Below are 24143 nucleotides of genomic sequence, written 5' to 3'. Positions count from 1 at the left end.
TATCGTCGATGCAGTGCGCGCGGTATATGACCACAGATATCTAAATGAATACGCACGAAAAACGATAATATATTATACGACAACAGAAACGATATGGTAACAATATAATATTTGACAGCCAATGACGATGATTGCGTTAAAAAAAAAAATCACTGTGATGCATTCAAAAAATCAATCTCAATAGAATAATTGAATTACTTCGATACATGACGATACGTACACAGTTTGGTGTTAAAAGAATCGCCCTGTAAATTCACTGCGTTCAAAAACTAAATAACTATAGATATTATATACTCTGATGCGTATACGAAAAGTGTCTGTACGATGGACTGTTCGCGGTGTTAGAGAATTTCCCTGTATAATTTAATGGATCGCACGCTATACACAATAATCGCTATTATGATATTTTAATGTATTATTCTGCTTAGGTGAAGATACCTCCTCTGGCGTAGGCGTCATAATCTTATTATTATTTCGGATGGCCCGGACACAAGTTGAAGGACTGCATCAGTACAGTAAGCGGTTTTATTATTGTGGGTCGTCGCCAAGGACGTTCTAGCTGGTAATATCTTGTATACGAGATAAAAAAATAATATAATAATAATAATCGCCACAGCGCACAGAATATTATATCGTGTACTATAGTACGGTAGGGTATGCGGTATATATGGTAACCATCACACTCGCGTGGTTAGGTTGACGTTGCGGTTTTGTATAATATTATATATATTATGCGATATGAATAGCAATAACCAATATGTGCCCACGCCGTCGTCGACACACACGGCCGGTGTGTGATATTAAAATATTATATTTAAAGTTTTTTTTTTTGTCATTCTCCGCAATAAGATAAAATATTATTATAATTAGCGAATTCTACGCGATAAACGCACGTGCAACACATCAACACACGTACGCTGTTTCCGAGCCTAGATTTCGAACATTATATTATACATAATATAGGCAATCATCATTTGCCTCGCCTGAACGATAACGCGACGTCGATCCGGCAATATCACGAGCGACGTTACATTATAATTTTTTTATCGTCTCGCTTTGCATACGACACTTTAGATAGGTACTACCTAATTTTTGGTAGAGAATATTATATTAATATGAAATCGCACGAGTATGACTTCTGCAGCACACGTATTCCGGAGTGCGAGAATAGTGATAATAATATTTTTTTAGAAATAATCGTTTAGCATAATTGTTGTATACTCGGCCGGCTGCAACGTTTAAAATACTTAATAACATAATATCATTACATTATCTGGAAAGAGCGCAGAGAAGATTATGTTTACGCTGCAATGGTCGTAAAAATAATATATTAAATAAAATAACAACCGAAACACATTAAACGATATTATATTCAATCTCAATACTTTACATGGGTAGGTACCCTTTGGAAAAATGCAGATATTTCTTTTCTTTCAAATTTGGTAAATGGCTTACACATATTTCTTTCAACATACCACAGTATAATAAATGTCGGGGGATGATGTGACCGAGTGGTCTGACGCGTCCGCTGCGACGCAGCCGGTCGCGGTTCGATCCTCGGCTACCGGGCGGCATTTTTCTCCGGATATGTCTCGGTGACCGGAGAACAAGTGCTGCCATCCCCCACCCCCGGGGCATGGCAGAAACCTACGGGTGCCCCATTCGAAATTCTGCCAAAAACAAACACACACGTGTTCCCCCCTATCGTCCCAAAATATACAATACAAACCTACAATACAAATCCTACTACAGCTAATGGCCTCAGTTTCCGAAGCTTAAGATCAATAAAAAATAAAAAATAAATGTCCAGAACACGCCCCACTTTTCATATCAAAACATACGGAACCAACAATGGGCAGAACAGGGAAAATGAGTCCGATTTGGGCTTATTCTATAGTCAACAAATTCCATCCACTACCTAACCAGTTCTTATAATATGTACTAATCAACTACCTATAAGTTTATACATTAATTATTTAGTAGGTATTCTTATGTGATAGTTAAATTAAGAATTGTAATATTGTATTGTTTTCTTGTCTAATATATAATATGTATATTATATTATGTAATATGTACTTGAGCCTATAATATGGGGTTTACCTTAAATAAAATACAAAATAAAGAATTCGTGAGAATGTACGACTGTCGTTGAAATTTGCAATACTATATAATAATACGGTTGGATATGGCGCGTAATATTATAGCCATGACGAGTATAATATTAATAATTTTCAAGAAAAAATCGAATTTTAAAAAGGTCAGAAAATGATATTGTTTACAATCTATCATACATTGTGAACGCATTATGTTTATGTGATTACATTATCGATTAACGATTTCATCCCACAACTGTAGTTATATAACTGTGTTTGCTTAAAATTGATCGACATCAATTACGTTAATTACGAGTGTGGAAAAAATATTATATTTTATGTGACAAAGGCTCACGTGCGTGACACGTCTTGCTGACCACGTGGTCAACGCAGGAATGTAAATATTTATTATTTGCCGCAGCAAAGGTCGACGCATTATTATTAATTAATATATATATATGGGCACTGCCCACGCGCAAATACAGAGAAAAATAAAACAGTTTCGTTTTCCAATATGCCATTCGGTTTTATATGTACGTACACACATTATGTCGTTTTTCACGTTCTGTCAATAGAATAGTCAATTTGCGAAATTATTTACTCATGCACACGGAACGATGACTGTTTATAATAATAATATACATCGCAGCATAATGGGTATACTATTGTTTAGTTTAAAATCTCGTAAATACAAAAGTCGTACAAATGCGATCACACGATAATATTATATAACAAACAATATACGGTTGAGAGGACGCTACACGGTAATTTCGTCTTGCAAGTTGTGCCTTATAATATCATTATTATAAATTTGAAATGCCCATAGTTCACTTGAAAATTCGAACTATATCGTAAAAAAACCACATACAAACACAGACAATGTTCTTACCATCAAGTCTTATTTACAGGTCGGATTCACTCTAATTGTTCAGCCAAAGGAGCTAAACTTGATCTGTACACACTTGTAAGACGGAGACGATAAAATAATGTCCGTGTAGAGTACTCGGGCAGATACATACGTGAGAATTCGTTTGAAATTAATAATAATAATACTTTCAAGACAATTATTACGACCCCCGAGACACGAGATTTATTTTACAACAACGCGCATGTATAGTGCGCTATGCACCACATTTAAAATGAGTTTCAATCGAAATATCTGTCTGTAGACATTTAAAGTCGTCGACACTTAACGTTTTAAGAGAATAAACTTTCAATATTATAGAATATATTTTATCCAAATTACAGTGACAAAAACGTGATCATTTTGCATAACATTTTATAATAACGTGTTTTAATAACCTTTTAATATAACGAGTTTTGTATTTTAACAATTTGCATCCCGCGGTGAACACGCTTTTAAGTACCTACTTCGGTTTTTTTTTTTTTTTAAATCAATGTAGATCAATTGAGTTGATCTAGACGTTGATCCAATCAAAATGTATTAAAGTGGCTTGTCTGATACTTTTACTGTTTATTTGAGTGCGTAATATGTGCTGTAACAGTGTAACGTTTTATTTTCGTCTTTAAAACATTAAAGTTTCCAGTTGATAAGATACTTATTATTGTCAAACATATAATATATATTTATAACGTATATAATATATTTATTACAAGTGTTATTACTTATTACGCAATTGACAATAATTATTATGCACACACAAGAGCATAATATTACAACTGCTGCAGTATCATTTAATTGAACTTTCGCTGTACATCATTATAATATGGATGGACAATTATTATAACAAAATATATTACAATTTTTAACAATACAAAATATATATACTATGCGTCAATGTATACATATATTAAAATGTTGACGTCTAGTGAGTGGTGACCTACGGGCTACGATCTAATCGAATTATAAGCTTTTTATGTAAGACAACGATTATAATATTATTTATTCGACGACGGTGGCGTTCACATTTTTTATTATATAAAATAAGGTACACGATAACCCTAGGACTTAATAAAAAAATATTAAGAAACTTTTAACCTAGAATCGGTAAAGTAAACTAAAGTTTAAAACTAACAAACGTATTATTATTTTAATATAAGTAATAAACAATTAAATAGCGTGCAATTTAAACATATTTTATAAAATAAAAAAAAAAAAACTTTATCGTCAATACCCATGCTCTTGAGGCTCTTAGCGGTGTAACAAAGAATATAATATTGTCTTAACTTATTCTATATTATACCTACCTATACACTATCATACACTTATGAATTATGATAATTAAAATATTCCGTAAGATGATAAATTGTTATCCGAGCGCTCGCATTATCATAATATACGTTAACCACAATACGTTGGAGTATTGACAGAGTTTAAAAATATATCAAAGTAGCTATAGTTTAATGCAATAATAATATACAATTACGTCCATAAATTAATAATATTCAAACAATATCTACGTCACAGTGACGACTTTATTTTGAAAACAACCAACCTTCTGCTGTTTCCAAAGCAAGTACGTTACACTGCTCTATAAAAGGTAAATCTTCTAATAGGTACCTACTATTATTTACAAAAAAGTAAAAAATATTTGTAAAAAAATGTTTAAATATTTTCTTCAATAAATAACGCTTCGCGCAGTACAATGTGTTACGCAACTATTATTCGTCCATATTATTAGTGTAAAATAGTTTGGGTTTAGACTTGATAGTATTATACGTCTTTTACACCTTCAATATTATTTCGTATAAGGTTTTTGGGGCTTCTATATGCACAATATACAACATGTAGACTCTGTAGAATGAATATTATATCGATCGCCAAGCTGGTTTAACACTAACACATATACATACTAATTATGGGACCCGACGTGCACAAAGTATATAGTGTCGATAAAGTTAAATCATTTTGAGGGTTTCTGCAGCAAAACAACCAAAAACCATGTTTCCGGATTATAGGTTGGCCATAACATCCGACATTACGAGTAATTCTAAACACAATCGTCTTGAATAAAATTTAAATAATATCGCATTAAAAAAATAAAAATGATATTGAATTAACATTTTTAATAACCCATGATGTATAGTTTGAAAAGTATATATAGCACACGTCATCGATTGTAAAATTGAATACATATAAAACAATAATTAGGTAACATAGCAGATAGAAAAAATATGACTTTTTAATATAATCTAGTTCTCATAGAAAAGACTATTTCAGGTCAAATCAAGAGAATGACATACATATTACAGGGATTGTAATTAATGTCAAACCAGTATAATATTATAAATTACTGTGTCTACTAAACATTTATATAAAACTCTAAACAATATACCAATGGTCTTTAAAGTTAAAATATAAAATATAGGTAGTTATGGTGTATGCGTAGGAGGTATACTAAATAATTTTTTCGGGTGAATAGAACACAAATCGAGTAAATAATAAAAAAACAAGTTATTCGGTTGTTTTTTTTTTGTTCGTCAAAGAATAATATAAAAACCAAATTTGAGGACAATATATTATTCTGAAAATATTTTTATAATCAATACAGATTTTAAAAGTGAAAAGTTTTTCAATGTCTTTGAGTAGTAGTTATAAAGAAAAAACACACACGCATCATTGTACACAAGTAATACAATCATTGCAATACTCAGAATCTAAAATTATACACAGCACACAATATTACTGTGTATTATACTTTATGTTGGAAGTCCTTAAAAAATAGTATTTTATAAGCGAGTTGAACTTTTAGGGGTAGTACAAAGCGTAATATATTTTATTTATAAGGGCATTTAAACATTTCAAATTTTAATATCATAATAATAATAACAGTAACATAGTAATTTTTAATTACAGCTTTAAAAATACTATGAATCTATAATACTGATTTATTCGGGGGAAAAAAACGAATAATTTGGATGAGTGAGGTACCTATTAGGCAATCTCTATATAAAAAATGCATTATCACTGTGACATAATTTGGGTTGATAGCGATAATCAGTTTAAAACGCACGTACAGAACAGTAGATAATTTAATAGAGAAAAAATATAATCAAACTTTTTGAGACTTCTATATTATATAAATGTACTCAAGTAACATATTTTATCAGATAATTGAGTAATTTTTTTCTTTAGTTGCAGCAAGAATAATATAATGTAATATAGTATAATAGTATAATATTAAACATATATTACTAACATATGTTTAATATTATACTAGTACGTAATAGTACGTTACACAACATTTATGCAAATGTCCACCCTTTAAGCCTAATATACATCTAGTAATTTTAAGTAGCCATTCTTAACAGTGCATGCAATAAGAACTTTATTTTTAAAAACTAATAAATGATCTAAGTACCTAGCATATATTAATATATATCAAGCACTTGAATAATACACTATAATATTAAATTCAACGATTATTTAATTATAAATCAAATTTAAAGATAATGTTTTGAAGTATAATATATAGTTTTATTGATTTAAATTTGCAGAATACAAACGTTGTTCAAAACAGGTAACAATATTTAATACGTATTTCTTGTCTTTTTATTATTCTACTAAAGACTTAAAAAGATAAGCAAGAATAGTATTTCTAAAAAACTGCTTCTGTGTCATCGCTCATAAATTATATATACATAGTTTAACAAAGATTGAAAGATTTATCATCATACACACTATAATATTTCACAAAATGATCAGTGAATGTGATGCCGACAAGCGCTGTAGATTATATTATTTAAACTGAGTACTTACAATATTTAAATAATATTTTTTTATACGTTCTAAATAAAATAGTGTGTATGGAAAATTAAAAATAATTGTTCTGTTCATTTATTTTGTTTTTATTATTATTCTCGGTCAGTAGAACAGCAACGTAAAAAACTCAAGTATTTTTGGCTTCCATGTAAAAGAAGTTGAGCCAATAAAAATACTGTGAAACGCCTAAAGCCTAGTGCATATTTTCAACATTTTTTTCAATCAGCGAATAACGATAATTGAATGATTTTTGATCGCACATAATTTCATTTCGACACACTTTAAGATTTTGACAAAAACTATTTTAAATAGGTACCACAATTGAAAATTGGAAGCGGGTAATAAACATATATATATAATACAGTACCCAATTTCAAATTTTTACTAGTGGACCAGCAGAGGTGGGCAATTTTTAAGATAATTTCCATCGCTTTCTAACTTAAAATACACATAAATAAGAAAATATTGATTCAATATAAATAGATTATTTTTAGACGACTATGAATTTATGAACCACTATTTTTAAATTCACAAAAATTAACTGATTATATGAAAGTGTGGTACTAAAACAAAATCACCCTTTACATTGTGTATTCACATTGTTTAGATAATATATCGTTGTAGTCGTCATTATGCAAAAAGTGGTCAAGAGAACATTTTCATAACATTTAAAATTTTAAAATTTCTATACTTAACTCAATGTTTTTTGTTTTTTCGCTTGGACACTTTGTGCAGAGCATCGGCCGAGTTGCTATGCAAGTGTCTGGCAAAAAGTGACCACGTGGAAAAAATGTATGGAGTCATACAAATTTAAAATATTAAAAAATGATCACATTTTGCATGACGATTACAATACATAATATAATATTTTATTTGTATCAGCCCATACATGACATGAATACCCGGTAAGTTTTTCAAGTTAAAGTATAGCATTGTTATAGGTATAATATGTCTACATTTACAATGGCATTTTGTAAATTATACTGTGCAGGCCGACCATCTATATATGTACATGGTTAATGCATTTGATTTTATACTTGGGACGTTAAAAGTATTTTTTTGTGTTTCTGTATCGAAATATTATTGTCTTAAATGTTTTGTTAAAACAAAAGTAACGGTTGACCAATAAGTATAAAAAACCAGTTAACAATACACAATGGACAGTATCCCGTACGATGCACACTGTATGAGTATAGGACACTGTATGTATATAGGTATCTGTTACCGTGATTTATATACCTACGTATTCTCTGCAGCACGGGCAATAATATTGATCGGTTTCATTGTACCAATCCTCCTGGGTAGAGAATTCCCATGCGATTTCGTTTGTTACCTACTTTAAGAAGATATCAATAGTTTGTTTAAACATATGTTTTACACAAGTCCATGCACAAAAATATTGTTTTCACAATATTTGAGGTTTTGACTTTTGAGAATATCATTGTATAATTTCCAGTAACTTATAAGAGTCATATATATTTTATAAATTAATAGGCGACGGTCCTGCAGTGATGTAGCATTGAGGGTGCACACAAAGCCATATGAATAAATAAATAAATAAAATGTATGCAAAAAATATATGTTAAAGTAGTATAACACGACTCAGATTTCTACAAAATATGTTTTGTCATTTGTGGTTCTATGTCTCGTGTTAGACATTATTACAGTATGGAAATTGATGAATTCGATGATTGGGCGTGTGCAAAGTCCCCCTTCCTCGCGTGTTGAATTTAAATATAAAATTAATCAGCCCTCCCCCCCAAAAAAAATCCTGGCTGCACACGACCACCTGCCTGCAAGTAACACTTACAGGACAACCGGTGATGTTTTTTTTTTTGGCAATATAGTACATTAGTACCTACCTACGTTTGTCAGACCGAGAACCGCGGTTATTATAATCATTTAAATGTTGTCATAAACCTGCGGTAAACGCGCTGTAGCAATGAAAACGGCTGGATGAGGTCAACAATTATAATCTTTAGTCTTTACATTATTAAATGAATAACCAATCCAATCAATGTAACGAGACAAGTACCTACACACACTCTATACCTACACATACAATAACATGCACTCGACATACACAAGCACACACGACCGCTATCATAAATATTGAATCGATATATTGACTTCTCGGTCTTTATTTTTTTTTTTTTGATTCCATATATAGGTATAAGGTGTAGGTACCTCTACCTAATTATAGTTGATAAACTACGTGACGACTTCATGTGCCGGGATAATAATTATATAATAAATTTTTGCATACTATTATACTCATATTACGAATTCATTAAAATTCAAAAGACGTATAATATAGTTCCAAACACGTGATCTTACATCGAAATCAGATGCAGAGAGACCCCACCGTGTATATTTATAGATTAAAGCGCATACAATTATTATATTGTAATGTTTTAAAAACGATAAAAGTACGTATTACACATGATTCATATTATAAGTAACAAATACTTAAACGTGTTATGGTAATAATATTAATGTTATCTATATTAACACCACTCTCGGTATATAAGTATATAACAGTGCAGCAGTAACGTGTTCCGATTTTGATTTCGAAAGAAAAATATATTATCGTAGGTAGTGAGTATTTAGTATAAATCAATGACAGTTACAGTCAACCATCTTTGACCAATTTCAAATTTGTATGCGAATACCCCAAATTCCAAATCCCAAAAGGAAATAATAATAAATCGCAAATATTTCAAACGATAATAGATTATTAGGTGTAAGCATAATATTAGTATCGTGCAAGTAAATGTCGACGTTTATGTTTTTGTACCTATAATATGTAAATAATATTTAATCATCGGTTGATGAAAGTTGTACATAAAATCCCCTGAAACTACCCGAGAATGGAACAAAATCAAATATTGCTACAGACAATTTGACCTACAGCCGCAGAGGTAATAACTAATAATAGTAATAACTAATAACGTGGGCACCGGTGATCGTAAACATAGTCGTTTTGTTTACACGACGAAAAACATAGATGTCTCTTTTATTATTTTCAGATAACGAACTTTAGGATTTTTAATAACGTATAGGTATCTAGGAACATGAGGTACGTGGCGTGGTTTATTAAAGGTATACACAAAGTGCTATAAAAGTAGATTAAATATAAATGAACATAAATACAATGCGCCCTTGTATATAGAGCCTTTTAAACTAATGAGAAATTTTAAACGAAAAATTATTGTACGGTTTGACAACAAAAAAACCTGGCCAGATATTTCATAGCAATTACAGATTAGAGCGTGGAAATGCTATAGCACAAGGTTCTAATAAAGTATTACAAGAAAAAACGTACTCACATTTAAACTCTGAAGTCTGAAGCGATCAAGAAGAGAATTATATTGAATTCCTGCGAGCACTTAAGTATGATTCAAACAGTCACACTTAATACAAACTGCCGTGTAGTATCATTTTGAACATTTGAACGTTCAATTTCGAATTAGGTTAACGTATAGCTACAATGATCTTTGAAAGAATCATTAAATATATCAGTACAGTTATAGAACCATTTAAAAATTATATTATGGTTAAATTTAGTGGTTTGGAGGTTTGGACGTATATAATGGGTACCCAAAGGAAATTGAAAACGGTGAGATCTTCTTTCTTCTTCGCACGTACACACCGCATAGGAATTTACAAATGTTTTATAGGTATTTCCAACGCACAGTGAAAAGATGACAATTTTGAAAACAGCTTTAAATTTTCTTTTCAGACCTATACTTGAAATCGACTTTTTCTTATTTTTGATCATTTTGACCCCTTTTCACACTGCCCATTAAATCCTAAAAATAAATACGTTGAAAAAGTATAAATTGAAACATTTTCAAAGTTCAATTTCAGCTGAAAAACTAAAATCCAAAATAAGGAAAAGCCGATCTTAAATATAGTCAATATAGACTTAACGACAAATTTAAATTTGTTTTCAGAATTTTGGTACTTTCACTGAACATCAATATAAGACGTATGTACAAAATAGAAAACAAATTTAGAATTATACATATTCTACATTTATGTATTTATTAAGTTCTCACGAATCATCGCTTTAAATCCCCTGAACCAAAAATATATGAAAATTATTAAATGACAGTTCTTCTGATACTGAGTCAGCGGAGTGTATCATAAAAAAATTGGTGTCTCTCAAATAGGTTTAAAGGACGATATATAAAATTTCCTATTTTTCGTGCAGCAGAATCGTGTAGACATTTTTTTAATGAACACGAATGGTCATAGACCGAAATACGGCGTTACCGAATGAACCTTATTAAAATATTGAAACATAAGTATTATTTTCAATTCCTACACTCGACAGGTAAAAAAAAAATAATGCTTAAATATAGTTTTAGTCGGGCAAAACTCGTAACGTAAATGAATTAACCAAAGACTTGACGTTTCATCTGCAGAACACAACGTGCGGAAAATGGTATCTGTAGCCAGCATATGGTCTGCATTTTTTAAATATTAGGCGCCACGTCTGGCCACCGCCATTATACAATAAAACAATATAGGTACAATTAATGTACAGTATAGGAACTCTACACCGTAAAACGAAAAATGTAAAATTTATAATTACGCGTGTAATAATGGAAAATCATATTATTTGGCGGGCAGCAACAACAACGTGGAAAAATGTGATAATCTCTGCGGAACTATAGACGATTAATCCGTCGGACATCCGGCAATTTACACGCACGATAACATCTGAGCGTCGCGGATGGCAATCAATTGACGTGCACACGGGTTATTATGATTTAAATTATACGCGTCAGCACGTGATTTGTCATATTATTATAATGTGCGCAAAAATAAAAATAGAATTATTCAAATTTACGCCGTAATAATACGCACCAATATATAATAGCGTAGTACGTATAAACAATAGCATGTCAATGAATATTATAATGTAATATAGTAAAAAGTTGTCGTCACCAAACAATACCGTTACCTCGGGACGATTCGTATAGTGGCAGTGTCTATCATATATTATGTAATAAACGACAATAATATGTATGTGCGTACCTACCGTTTAAATTATAACTCTCAATTGAAGGCAATAACTCGCACACAGTCATAATATATTGTATAAATAGGTACCTATATAATAATTGATATTGTAATATTATTATCATGGCGGTCGTAAATGCATAGCTACTGCTACCTGTAATTATATTACCTACTTTTAACATTATACACACAATACGTGAAACATAAACATAATAATATGTAAATTACATTTTGAAAAAAATAAAAAACATATCAACAATTATAAGAGTACGTGGCGCGTGCGGCACATAAAAAAAATGATTTATACGTATTATCTTCTCCTCGCTTTTTAGCCGATTTATTTGATGCGATGCGGTGCCGTTATAATAATTAATTTACTATAATACACAGTAAAAAGATAAATAATAGCTTAACAAAAATCTACTAAGCCAATCGGATTTGTTTATGAAATGACAACTGGTGTGCGTTATACCGTTTAGAAGTTCAATGACATTTATCATATTCGTGTATTATTAATTTGTGTCAACAAAACCAATTAAAGTATTACAATTTTTCAACCAAACAGCATAATAGTTAAATTATATTATGCAAATTGAAATGTGAATAAATGTGGTATGGCATAAAAGAGGAAATGATGATGATGATATTTTTTGAATTTGTAATAGTTATTATTATATCGAATACCCACTTTTAACTTTTAATTGAAAAAAATGTATAATTAATAAGAAATACTTTTATGTGATCTCGGTTTTGTACGTTGTATGACCACCTCATTGTACTCGCTTCCGTAGTCCCGTTGTATGAAGTGCTATTAAGTAACACGATTGAAACGATAACATGTTTTAATTTCAATCAAACGATCCAAAAACGTTATCTTAGTTAAAACATTTAAAATAATCGCATATAAAAATCAATCTTTTGATCGATTCATCTTTTGATAAATCGAAAATTGGTTATTCTTGTAGTCGCGTACATACTCAATGAAAATAAAATACAAAATGGTTTTACAGTATTTAAACGCGACTGTTTCGCTGTCGTTAAAATGTCGAATTCGATGGAATAAAATGAACGGTTTTTTTTCCCATTTACACTCGTAGCGTACGAAGACGACGAAAATGTACGTCTAACACGCCCACGTGTATTATTCTGTTTTAAGAGCTGATCGACAATAAATTAATATCATTATAATATTATCGTTGTACTCTCCAGGGGACGACGGCGGAATTTTATGCGCAGTGATTTATTTTTTCACGTAGCCACGTGGTCTCAAACAGGTAGGTAGATGCGTATTTTCGCCATGCACAATTCATATTGTACACGCAGTAAACACAATATATTACACGCACATCATTGTCTATATTATAGTCGTTGCCAGTTGATGTTAAAATATTGTACACGCAGACAACATGTCCGCTGTTTCTTTTGCATCACATTAATATTTTCGTATTTATTTCAGCACGTTTTGTCTTTTACTTGTACGATGATGATGAGCCGAGTTATAATTTTCATTTTATCTATTTACAACGACGGCCGCTCAATGTAATAATTTTACGGCATTGAGTGTACCTGCGTGTACGACTTGTGATTCGAGTGGGCTGTATACACACTGCAGTTGTAGCATTTTATAATATTTTAATATTATCGCATATAATATGTAAGACGTGTCCAGTACATAATTCTCTCGCCGACCACCATTAGCGTCCGTGGACAATTAATAAAAAATAAAAAAAAATTGCAGCTGCGACATTGTACGGAGTTGGACAGTTTCCAAAACTGATTTCCTATAATATACGTATGTATATAATATGCGTCTAAATACTAAATACATTTAAAAATTCCTTCGGGAAATTACACTTGTAAGATGCTGTAAAAAGGGTACCTGCGCGTTTGTCGTATATTATTTAACCTAAGTAAAACACATATTTTCGAACTTATTTTTAATTCCAAACCATGTTACCATTTGGGTATAGCAGCAATTCGGAACCAGGTGAGAATTCCCGCAGATGAAAAATCGAGTGCTGCATGTGAGGGAATACATGGTACCTATATACTAAGGATAGTATTATACATAGACTTTATTATAGAGTAACAGAATTATTTTAAAAAATATTATTTTTTAATGATGCTGTTTGATTTTTTTTTTAATGCTAGTTGCAACTAAATATTTTATTTATTAAACAAATTAGGTAAGTGTTGAAAATGAGTAAACTAAAAATTAACTATCCAAAACATTAAGTAATTTAAATGATAGGTAAACACGTAAAACAAGGCAGTATAACTTATTTAAATATTCTTACTCTCTTTAGGTATATACCATTTCATCAACTACAATTTCCAAAATGTTGTACGTACTGTACAAATGAAACTCAAATTCAAACTATTTATGTGATAATATAATTTACAACTCACTAAAATAAAACTACACTTTTACAATTTTTAATGCTCTAATCAAAATCAGTACGTCACTATTATAAATTATTGTAAACTCAATTTTACGTATAGAGTACAAATATTTGCTTATAAACTTTATTAACTAAATCATTATTCAATATTTCAATTCGATAACTACAATATTGGCAGGTAACTGCATCGCCCTCTGTGATCAGTTAAATTATATACATTTTAGCAAAGTTTTTTTAAAATACTTTTGCTTAAGTCTACTATGTATATATATATAGGTTTAAACAAAATTAAAATTTTAATTTTAAATGTCTGTAGATAGATACATCATAATACCTTTAAAAAATAAAACAGTTATAGAAGAACCATTATTTTTACGTTAGAGAAAAATATATGATTAGTATTAAAAGAATATGTTGTAATAAAATAATTTTCAAAAACTTAATTAAGACTAAAGCCCGTCAATAATAATTAGTCAGACATTGTTTTTAGTATTTTTTGTAAAAATAATATAATATAAAAAAACATTTTGTGAAAAATTAAATTGAAAATTTTAAATGTAAGGTACTTAAATATTCAGTTCAGTTCACCGATTTCAATTATAATGAAAAAATGGTTAAATTAAATTAAATATCGACGAAAATAGAATCTAATAATGTAATTATAAATTAATATACTTATTTAAATATACATTAATAATGTAGTAATAATAATACAAATTAGTTAGATCATTTTAAAGCTGTTTGAAAATTTTTAGAAATTGTGTAATTGCATTTATTTTTCAGTTAACAATTTAAGAATAAAACAAGAATCATATAGTGCACTCAACTATAGTAACGAAAGCTATTTGCTGTAAAATAGTATTTATTAATTTACAAAAGTCTTAGTACAAGATTATCATAAGAATAAAAACGGTTCACAGTGTGGATTAGGTACTCTGCAATATTTTTCAAGCCTTTTTTACGTATTTTAAAATTATAGTTCAACACTGTTATTTGTATCTAAACCCCAAATAAATTATTGCCAAGCCCAATAAATAGCGTAAGACCTCAAATCGAAATGTATGGGTTAAAACTTTTTAAAACAAAACAAATTTGACTATAGATAATTTGAAAAAAATACCTAAAATCCTGTAGTCGTCATATTCTTTTTACAGTTTTAGCATCAGCAAAAGTAATATACCCTCACCCACATTATTGTACACTTTCTGAAAAATGTAAAACAAATCTTAAACACATTTTAATTTCAAAAAATTCAACTCTAATTCTGCGATGTCCACAATTTGTATTCTTTGATGTTTGGTTGGACATATTAAGAAATAATAAAGACTTTATATGCAGATCGATAGCGATTTAAATAGAACAAATAAGTATATGATATATTGTGGCTAAGAAAAACGTGACTTCAAACTGTTGGAGTATCGTTTATAATATTAACTTATGCATAATGAAAATATCTTAGGTAACATTTTTGTAATATTTCCATATTTTTGGTATGTTTATATTTTAATTGGTTCTTTATTATTAAAAAATGTATACATATCCTTAAAATTTAAATGAATGAACAAATTTAAAAAAATAAATAGTGTCCTGCAACGCTTAAAATTTAAAAAATATTTTGTTGACCATGTTAAAGATTTTGATCGACAGCCGCGGGTTGGGCATTGTTGCTTACAATTCATGAAAAGAATATTAAAATATTAATTTTATATTCTCTATAGTAATTTTTTATGCATACAACTTTTTAAAATAATTATTATTCCTTATAGGTAATACCTATCAACAATTTATAAAAAAATTAATTTTGTGTAAGACTATACCTTAATATACGTTGTAAGGCTAATACAGTAATATAGTAATATTGCTATGATTTAGTACTGACTAGTGAGTCAAATTAATGTGACGTATTAGTTATTATTAAGTTATTTGATTATTTTAATGATAATATAAAGTATTCATTTTCAATAATATATATTATGTAGGTTTGTTATCATTTCATATTATATATTATTATAATACGACTATTCGAGAAACACTTATAGATAAAAAATGTATTAGTGTTCATTCAATATTTTATTATACATAATATTTGAAATTATTTCATCAATTTGAATGCACTTGTAAATAGGTAATAATAATGTGTATCATCACTAACAAAAGATAAAACTCACAAAGATATAAAAAAAGTATAACATATCAAGTGCAGTAATACACAAACATTCATCAAATAAACCGTGATATTATATATGTATGTGAAAAAAACTCTTAAAGTGATTTCTTCTTTTAATTTAATCGATTTAAATTGTAGGCTTTTTTATTAAGTGGTACAATATTGGTATCATATGAATACCATATACGTATCAACAACAATAATGGGTTCAGTTTTTTTAAGTTTTAATCCCGGATTATGAACAAATAACATATTAATAGTTATGTATAAATTAAATAAATATTATTAATTTAAAAATCTAATATGATTGTATGTCAAACCATGATTTATATCGAATAGAACTTAAGAAATAAAAAAACTAAACGTAGGTACTCAGCACAGATAGCAGATATATAATATTTATTTTAAACCTTCATTGCATAATTATTTACTCAGATATATCTACTTTATTTCTTATGGTACTAGAAAAACACAAAATATAACTTGTTTACGTGGGTTGACAAAATATTGAACAGTTTTGACTAATTGTTCATAGAATACTTGACACATAACTAAACACGCATAACACTTTACATAATATGCATGCAATAACCAATACATTTTAGAAAAATTTATAAAAAAAAAATAACTTTCGAATTTTTTTTTCAAAAAAAAAAAAACGCAAATTGTATTTGTTTTGAGTTATTTGTTTTAAAAATAAACCGTCGATTTCGAAGTATTCAACACATAAAACAATTCTACAAATATAATAATCCTTAATCGCGTGTCGTCATCGGTTATCGGTCAAACGTAAAAAATACACGGACACGCGGTTGATATAAATAAATCTTTACGACGTACATTATAGGACCCATGAATTATACGAAACCTGCAAGTGGCAGGATCAAAATCACCACTTTGTTTCTCTTTTGCTACCCAAAAATTCAGGTTAAAACCCATATGAGAACCAGTTTCTCGACATTCGTACAAGTATAATATCGTGTTGAGCACTCGTTTTCTCCTACCGCATACGACTGCATAGTCGTATTATAAGTATATACCGCGGTGACTATTCTATTATAATAAAATAATATTATACAGTTTCCGTAAGTTATAATTATTCATTTCTAAGCATATGGCGCGTTCGTTGGAGAAAAGGACAGGACACAAAAAAAAAATCCTAAGGTATGTTAATGATCTGCCCATTGTGACTGTGTGAGAATAAACTGTAGCCGTAAGGTCAAATGACGTCCGCCAACACCTAGTACCTATATACCTATGTAGGACCTAACCTAGACTGCTGTTCTCAATTTGGCCAAATGTCAATTATACAGGAGTAAAGAGAGTAAAAGTAAACGCGTGCAGACATCGCGTATGATATTAATATTATGTTTGTTTGTAATCATCGTTATAATATTAAGTATAAATCAGCTGTATTTTATTTTTATTCCGATTTGTTTAAATTACACGCAGAACGCAAGACATGCCCGCGTGAGGATAAAGAGAAATACAAATTTATACTTGCCCGCGATTGGGCAAATTATATTGACAAATATTTTTGGTTTGCAGACTTACAATACAGGTACACGTGTATAAAACTTATAATAAGTAATACGTATTACTATAATTGCACTGCATTAATATATTGTTACTCAATATAGGTATAGTAATTAAAGCTAATCTATTATAAATATAATTATAATTTACTAATTTGATCTTATAAATGGTCATAAAAAAGTTTATTTTCATGTAATTGTATCCCATTAATTGTATTGTATTTATAGGTACATAATGTTTACAATTAACACATATATTTTTTTTAAAAAACACCAATGAATTAAAGTATTATATACCGAATTACGACGTTAATCATAAAAATCCTTATTGAAACATAATACTTCGTTCCCTTGTAGTAAATCATATCCACGTTTACTCTGGTTATTATCTACTTATTGCTTTCACTTGAACTTTGAAAAAAAAGCTCTGCCACTTTTGACATACATTTCGCACGTTACGATAAAAACTAGAATACCCGCATAATTATAACAATATAACAACAAAGAAATCAATCTAAGAAAACACTACTTACAAATTTATATTTTATACTCGTATTAACCATCTATTGTGCTTATTATACTAAATATTGTAAATATTGTATAGATTGTATAAGTAAAAAAAAATAAAAAAATAAATATTTTATATTAAAAAATCTTAACATAATCTTAAATCTATATAATCTTGTCGTTGGATTTGCCAATTAAAACAATAGTAGTTGTTCATAATGTATTTGTCATTATTCAACAATTTAAAAGATAGTTTTATTTTACCCGTCAAATGTGTTTTACATCCTATTAGCTAATATCTATACATTTTGTTATAACATAATTAAAGTTATATATAATTTATAAGCAACGTTGTTACTAGATCTGTAACCTTAGTTTTAACTCTAGAACTTTTCTAAATTAAAACTCTATTATATTAACTTGTACATAGTTAAATGTCGTAGTACGGATAAATAAATAAAAATGAATTGATTAAAACATGACATTAATATAGTAATATCGTAAATTCTATACTTTCTATTATACTAGTTATTAGGAATTTTTGGCAAACTAAGAATTTCAAAATAAATTATTGAGATATTTAAATACAAAACACATACGTTTGACAAGAATATTATGATATATTCGTTTTAGTACTTGTTTAGCTACTTAGTTGTACTTATTACTTGGCACTACTATTTTTAAAAAATAATTATGAAACTAATTTTTCCGTGTTACCTTAGAGGTAAATCCATGCATGCCTACTAAAAGGATTGAATATTATATTGGTCAAAAAATCGTCTTTAAATAATTAATTTAGCAACAGTAATTAAAAAATAATAGTGAACAACATCTTACATTATATTGCTTTCTTTCGCAATAAATTATAATTACTTTTGAAAGAGTAGCTATTATGAATTATTGACTGTTGTGAACAGAATGAAGATAGCACATAAATCATTAATGAATATAAACAGTTTACAAAATTACTCGAATTGTAAACTCCATTAGACATGGACCAAAAAATGACGGGTAAGCAAACTGTTAATTTATATGTGATTTTAGTGTTAGAAGTGAACACGCGTATTTGTATATAAAGCTATAAAGGTCAAATAATGAAATAAATACTAAGCAATATTATATTATAACTATTTACTAGAGCCAAAACGAACAACGCAGTTTTGTGTCCATGAAATATTAAACTATGTATAAAATAATCGTCATGCTATTAATATAATCCATATTTTAGGCAAAAATAGAATAATGAATGCTAGCACTACTTATTTTACAAGCTTTAAGGGATGTGATTTGGAAAAATTTTCACCAAATAACTAAAACGTTTATCAGTGCCTAACAATAAATTATAATATAATTAATAATGATATACTAAAAGACATAACATACAATTATTAATAGCCAATAGGTGGATGATATTAACATATAATTTAAAAACAACAATTAAATAATGTAAGCAATGATGTTATACATTTGCACAAAGTCTGATTTCCCATGTAAACTTTACTGAAAATTTTACTTTGAGTTAAAACTTAAAAATAATGCAACACGCCAACGCTATATCATTTGTTTATAGAAGAATGAGTAATGACAGTTAAAATAATTTTGAAAAAATGTAGAAGTAGCAAATAAAATCATAAACTAAACGATATATGGCTATTGTAGCTTATGATAAACTTGAAATGTAAATGCATAATAATTATTATTTCGGAAGTACTCATCTTACATAATAACTCGCATATCAACCCATACGAGACGCGACAAGACTGCATCAATAAAATGATAAGTACATTAAGAAATGACTAATAACTATACCTATTCAATGCAAAAGCAAAGGTAATATAAAATTATCATAATATTTCGCAATTCCACCTTTTTTATATAACTAACAATAAAAAAAATATTTTAAAGTATTTTTAAGGATTGTGTTATTTTATATTTTACTCAGATTGTAACACAATAAAAATTAATCTCTGCAATATTATACAATTTAAAAAATACTTTTATTGAAAAATATATTAAATACAAACACATAAAATAATTTATCAATAATTAAATTATATTGGACATTGGTGATTAGAAGCCTTGACTTTTGGACTTATCTATGTGTAATATGAAAATTGATTTCCCAAACAAATTTGAAAAATTTGTTTCAGATTTGTATCAATTGTATACATGGTTACAAAAAAAAATAATACAATAAAATAAATTATAAATATTATTATATTACCTATTTTATTAAAATAATTGTGTACCTAATCATATCCTGTACTCTGTTCGAAAACTATGATCTATCAGTTAAGTAAGTTAAGTACCTAATTATTTAGTATTGTACATTTCGCTTAAGACGGTTTAGAGGCGCACAATTAAATTTTATATACTTCAAGGCGATTTCGGATGGCTATGAGTTATGACTTATGAAATACCATTATTACCTACCTACCTACCTTTAGTAATTAAAATTAAGTTAAAACAGTTTGCAGTCACGTAGAAATCGACAATATCGTTACACCATGTTGATAAGAAATATTATAATATAATACTATTCAATATATTATTTAATATTATGTTGTGTTTTGAATTAATTTTTAATTATAGCTCTTTTTTCTTTGATAACGTTTGTTTTATTATTTTCCCCGCTACTTCCGGAAATAAAATAATATTATTACCTACCTACCTTTTATTATTATTATTATTATTATCGTACGATGTTTGGCTTCGAACACTCGATGCCGTTAATAATCATTAACCACATTATGTATTTACGTATGATGCACGTGTATTATGACTAAACTTCATATCCCTATGCGTATACAACAAGGAGTGTAGGTAAATACGAAATACAAAATAAATCGTAAAATTAAAAGTTGAGCAGACCATATCACGTGATATTAAACCGATGTTGCGTCATTTTTATTATTATTCTACCGCGGTCGGCAGTTGAGGAAGAAATTACGTTGGCTCCGAATTTAGGGTCGTTGTTGTGCCGAGGGTTGAAAGACTGCCGACGAAGGGTTTATTTTGAGTTCACAGCCGTCGTCGTCATTATATTTTGATCAGTACCAACACACGAGTACAGTTGTGTACTCAGTAGACGATACTAAGCCCCTAAGATTTTACCGACTCGGATACCGGCATACCGGTGCACAATGCTGTCGCTGTACAATAGTATGTGAGTAGACGTGCATTATAATACAGTACATTATGCGCTTGGTGCCAACAGAAAAAAGTGCCTATAAAAAAGAAAACCTGTTTTTTGCACATGGAGTTGTGGCTAGTTGTAACCTATACACGCAGCGGTTCACAATATGTTGCCAAGCGATTTGTATTGTAAGGGCAAAAATATTTCTCATGCACGCGCACTTTAACAGTGCACTGATACTTCTAAACACGTGTATACTGTGCATTATATTATTAATGAATTTAGGTTAAACGAAATAAAAATAAAAATAAAAACAATAATTCGAATTCATTAGAATGTTATATCAATTATTTAAAAAAATATATAATAAAAGGTACCTAAAATAATTACATCGATGACGCAGACTCTACACACAATTTACCACGTGACTGTGTGCTGTAATTCGTAACAATACCCATCAAGCAAAGAATAATTTTAAAATTAATATGTTATTAAGTTTAATAAGTTCAGAGAATTTGAATATTTTTTTTTTAAATCAGATTAGTAATTTAGCGTAAACTGATTAATAACAGTGAGTGTTTGAATAAATAATAATACACCGTACATCTATAAAAATAATATGTAGGCTGTATAACCAGTAGATATTATAGAACATTGTGCAATAATATAAGATAAGTTTTTTGTTTAACTGTCTTTGCATCTATTTTACATAGATATATATTTTTTAAATTTTTAAATCATAAATAAATAACCAAACATGTTACAATTATGTTGAAATTACCATCTACGAAAAATAATACATGATGATATATTTAATATTTAGGCATCCAAAATTCACATTAAATCTATAAAAAGGTAAGGGAAATTAGTATCAACCTATAAAAACACAATCTTTGTACATTCACAACCACACGTCATTGGTATGTATGTCGGCAGGTGTAAAAATGGCTGATGAATGAAACGATAGGGGGACGTAGGCAGATATTTTCTTACAATATTGATGTAAAGAATTTTACGATGGCGACGGGTCGATGGTATTTCCCAAAAATGATGTATTATCGACGTATAGATATTACGCTCCGTATAAAATACATCAATACGTACCAAAAATGCATTTAATTTAAATTCAACTTGTCAGATGATAGAAATGTATTTATCTAAATTTTGATTGCGCCCAGTTACACACTAACAAATAATTTGAATAATTTACACATTTACTTCACATATTAAGTACTAAGTATCATAATTTATATACAATAAAATAATAAATGGTAATGATTAATATTTTAAAGGTGATGGTTGAATAAGAATGTACCGAGCATTTGTATAGTAATATGACTAAAGTATAGCTGTGATTTTAAAATAATAAATATGAAAAAGTGTTCACTTTTTAGAAAACACGGAAATCCCATAAGCATATAATAGGTACAGTTATTGATTTTATAATAATTTAAACATACCTAATAATGTACCCGTTATATAACAACCTAAGTACCCAACGTAAAAATATTTTTTATCCGACAATAGTACCATATACTTTATCGTTTAAATAAAAATGAACCCAACGACGTGTTCACATTAAAATCCTATTTTTCCCACCAGATCAAGAAAAATTAATTGAAGTCAGCGTTATGCCATCGTGTTATAATAAAGTAGGGACCGAGTATTGACGCGTTGAATGGGGACCCACGTGGACGTTTTACACACACTCAGTCACCCTACTATTCGCCGGAACATTCGGATTACTATATGGTATGGACAGCAGATGAAACATTTTACCGCGATTTAATAATCAACGTAAATAAAACGAAAATAAGAATCATAATAATATGCAAATAAATCTATACCTGAACGCAGTATTTTCGTTTCTTCGTAGTATTGTTTCTCGATCCCAGTAGAATATTATTTTTATAATACTATTGAGCGTATAATATTTAATATGAAGTGTTATCATATAATACACGAGAGACGGTACATTACAATCGACGTATTAATGAGTGAAAAAATATAAACGAAAAATAAAATTTAACAATACTCACCGGCGGAAATAATATTATCCGAACGGCGACATCGACGAATCGATAATACTTTTACTACGATAATATAATATTACTATTAACTACGATACGACTATCAAAACGAAAATCGATATTATAGAAAAATAAAAATAATATATAATTATAATACTTGAGCGAACGCGATCGCGGGCCGACCGTGACGAGACACCGGCACACGTTCGAATGTGAAATGATTCACATGCGCGCACGATAATATAACATAACCAACGCTGGAAATAGAAACTGAAGCGGCGGCGGCGGTGGCGGCGGCGCCGGCCGTTTCACGCACTTTGGAACCCTTGGTCTTGTACGTATATTGTGTACGATGCGCGCGCAATTGTGCTGCTCCCCGCGGGTGTTTTGAAATGAAAATTCTACCACCGTGATAGTGAAAACCCCATCGATTTTCCGGGGAAATCGCCGGCCACGTGTTCGCTGAACCTTCGCACGTGCGAGCGCTGTATGCGATTTTTCCGGCTGTGTGACATAATG

The 24143-nt window shown here is 29.3% G+C and overlaps 1 protein-coding gene across 2 annotated transcripts in view; it reads right to left on the bottom strand.

Annotated features, from left to right (window-relative positions):
• Positions 1-23856, bottom strand: part of LOC111038189 (proton-coupled amino acid transporter-like protein pathetic) — a 39216-nt gene extending 15360 nt beyond the window's left edge. The window contains exon 1 of one of the 2 annotated variants that reach the window (XM_022321188.1): positions 23442-23856. The gene's annotated coding sequence lies outside the window, so the exon portion shown is untranslated. The remainder of the gene's footprint in view (positions 1-23441) is intronic. The other variant, XM_022321189.1, reaches the window with a different exon arrangement.
• Between the last annotated feature and the right edge of the window lie 287 nt (positions 23857-24143).

This window comes from Myzus persicae, unplaced genomic scaffold (genome assembly GCF_001856785.1).
Source record: "Myzus persicae strain clone G006 unplaced genomic scaffold, MPER_G0061.0, whole genome shotgun sequence".
In the NCBI taxonomy this organism is placed as follows: domain Eukaryota; kingdom Metazoa; phylum Arthropoda; class Insecta; order Hemiptera; family Aphididae; genus Myzus; species Myzus persicae.
The sequence above is the reverse complement of the archived record's forward strand: the minus strand, read 5'-3'. Positions and strand labels throughout refer to the sequence as shown.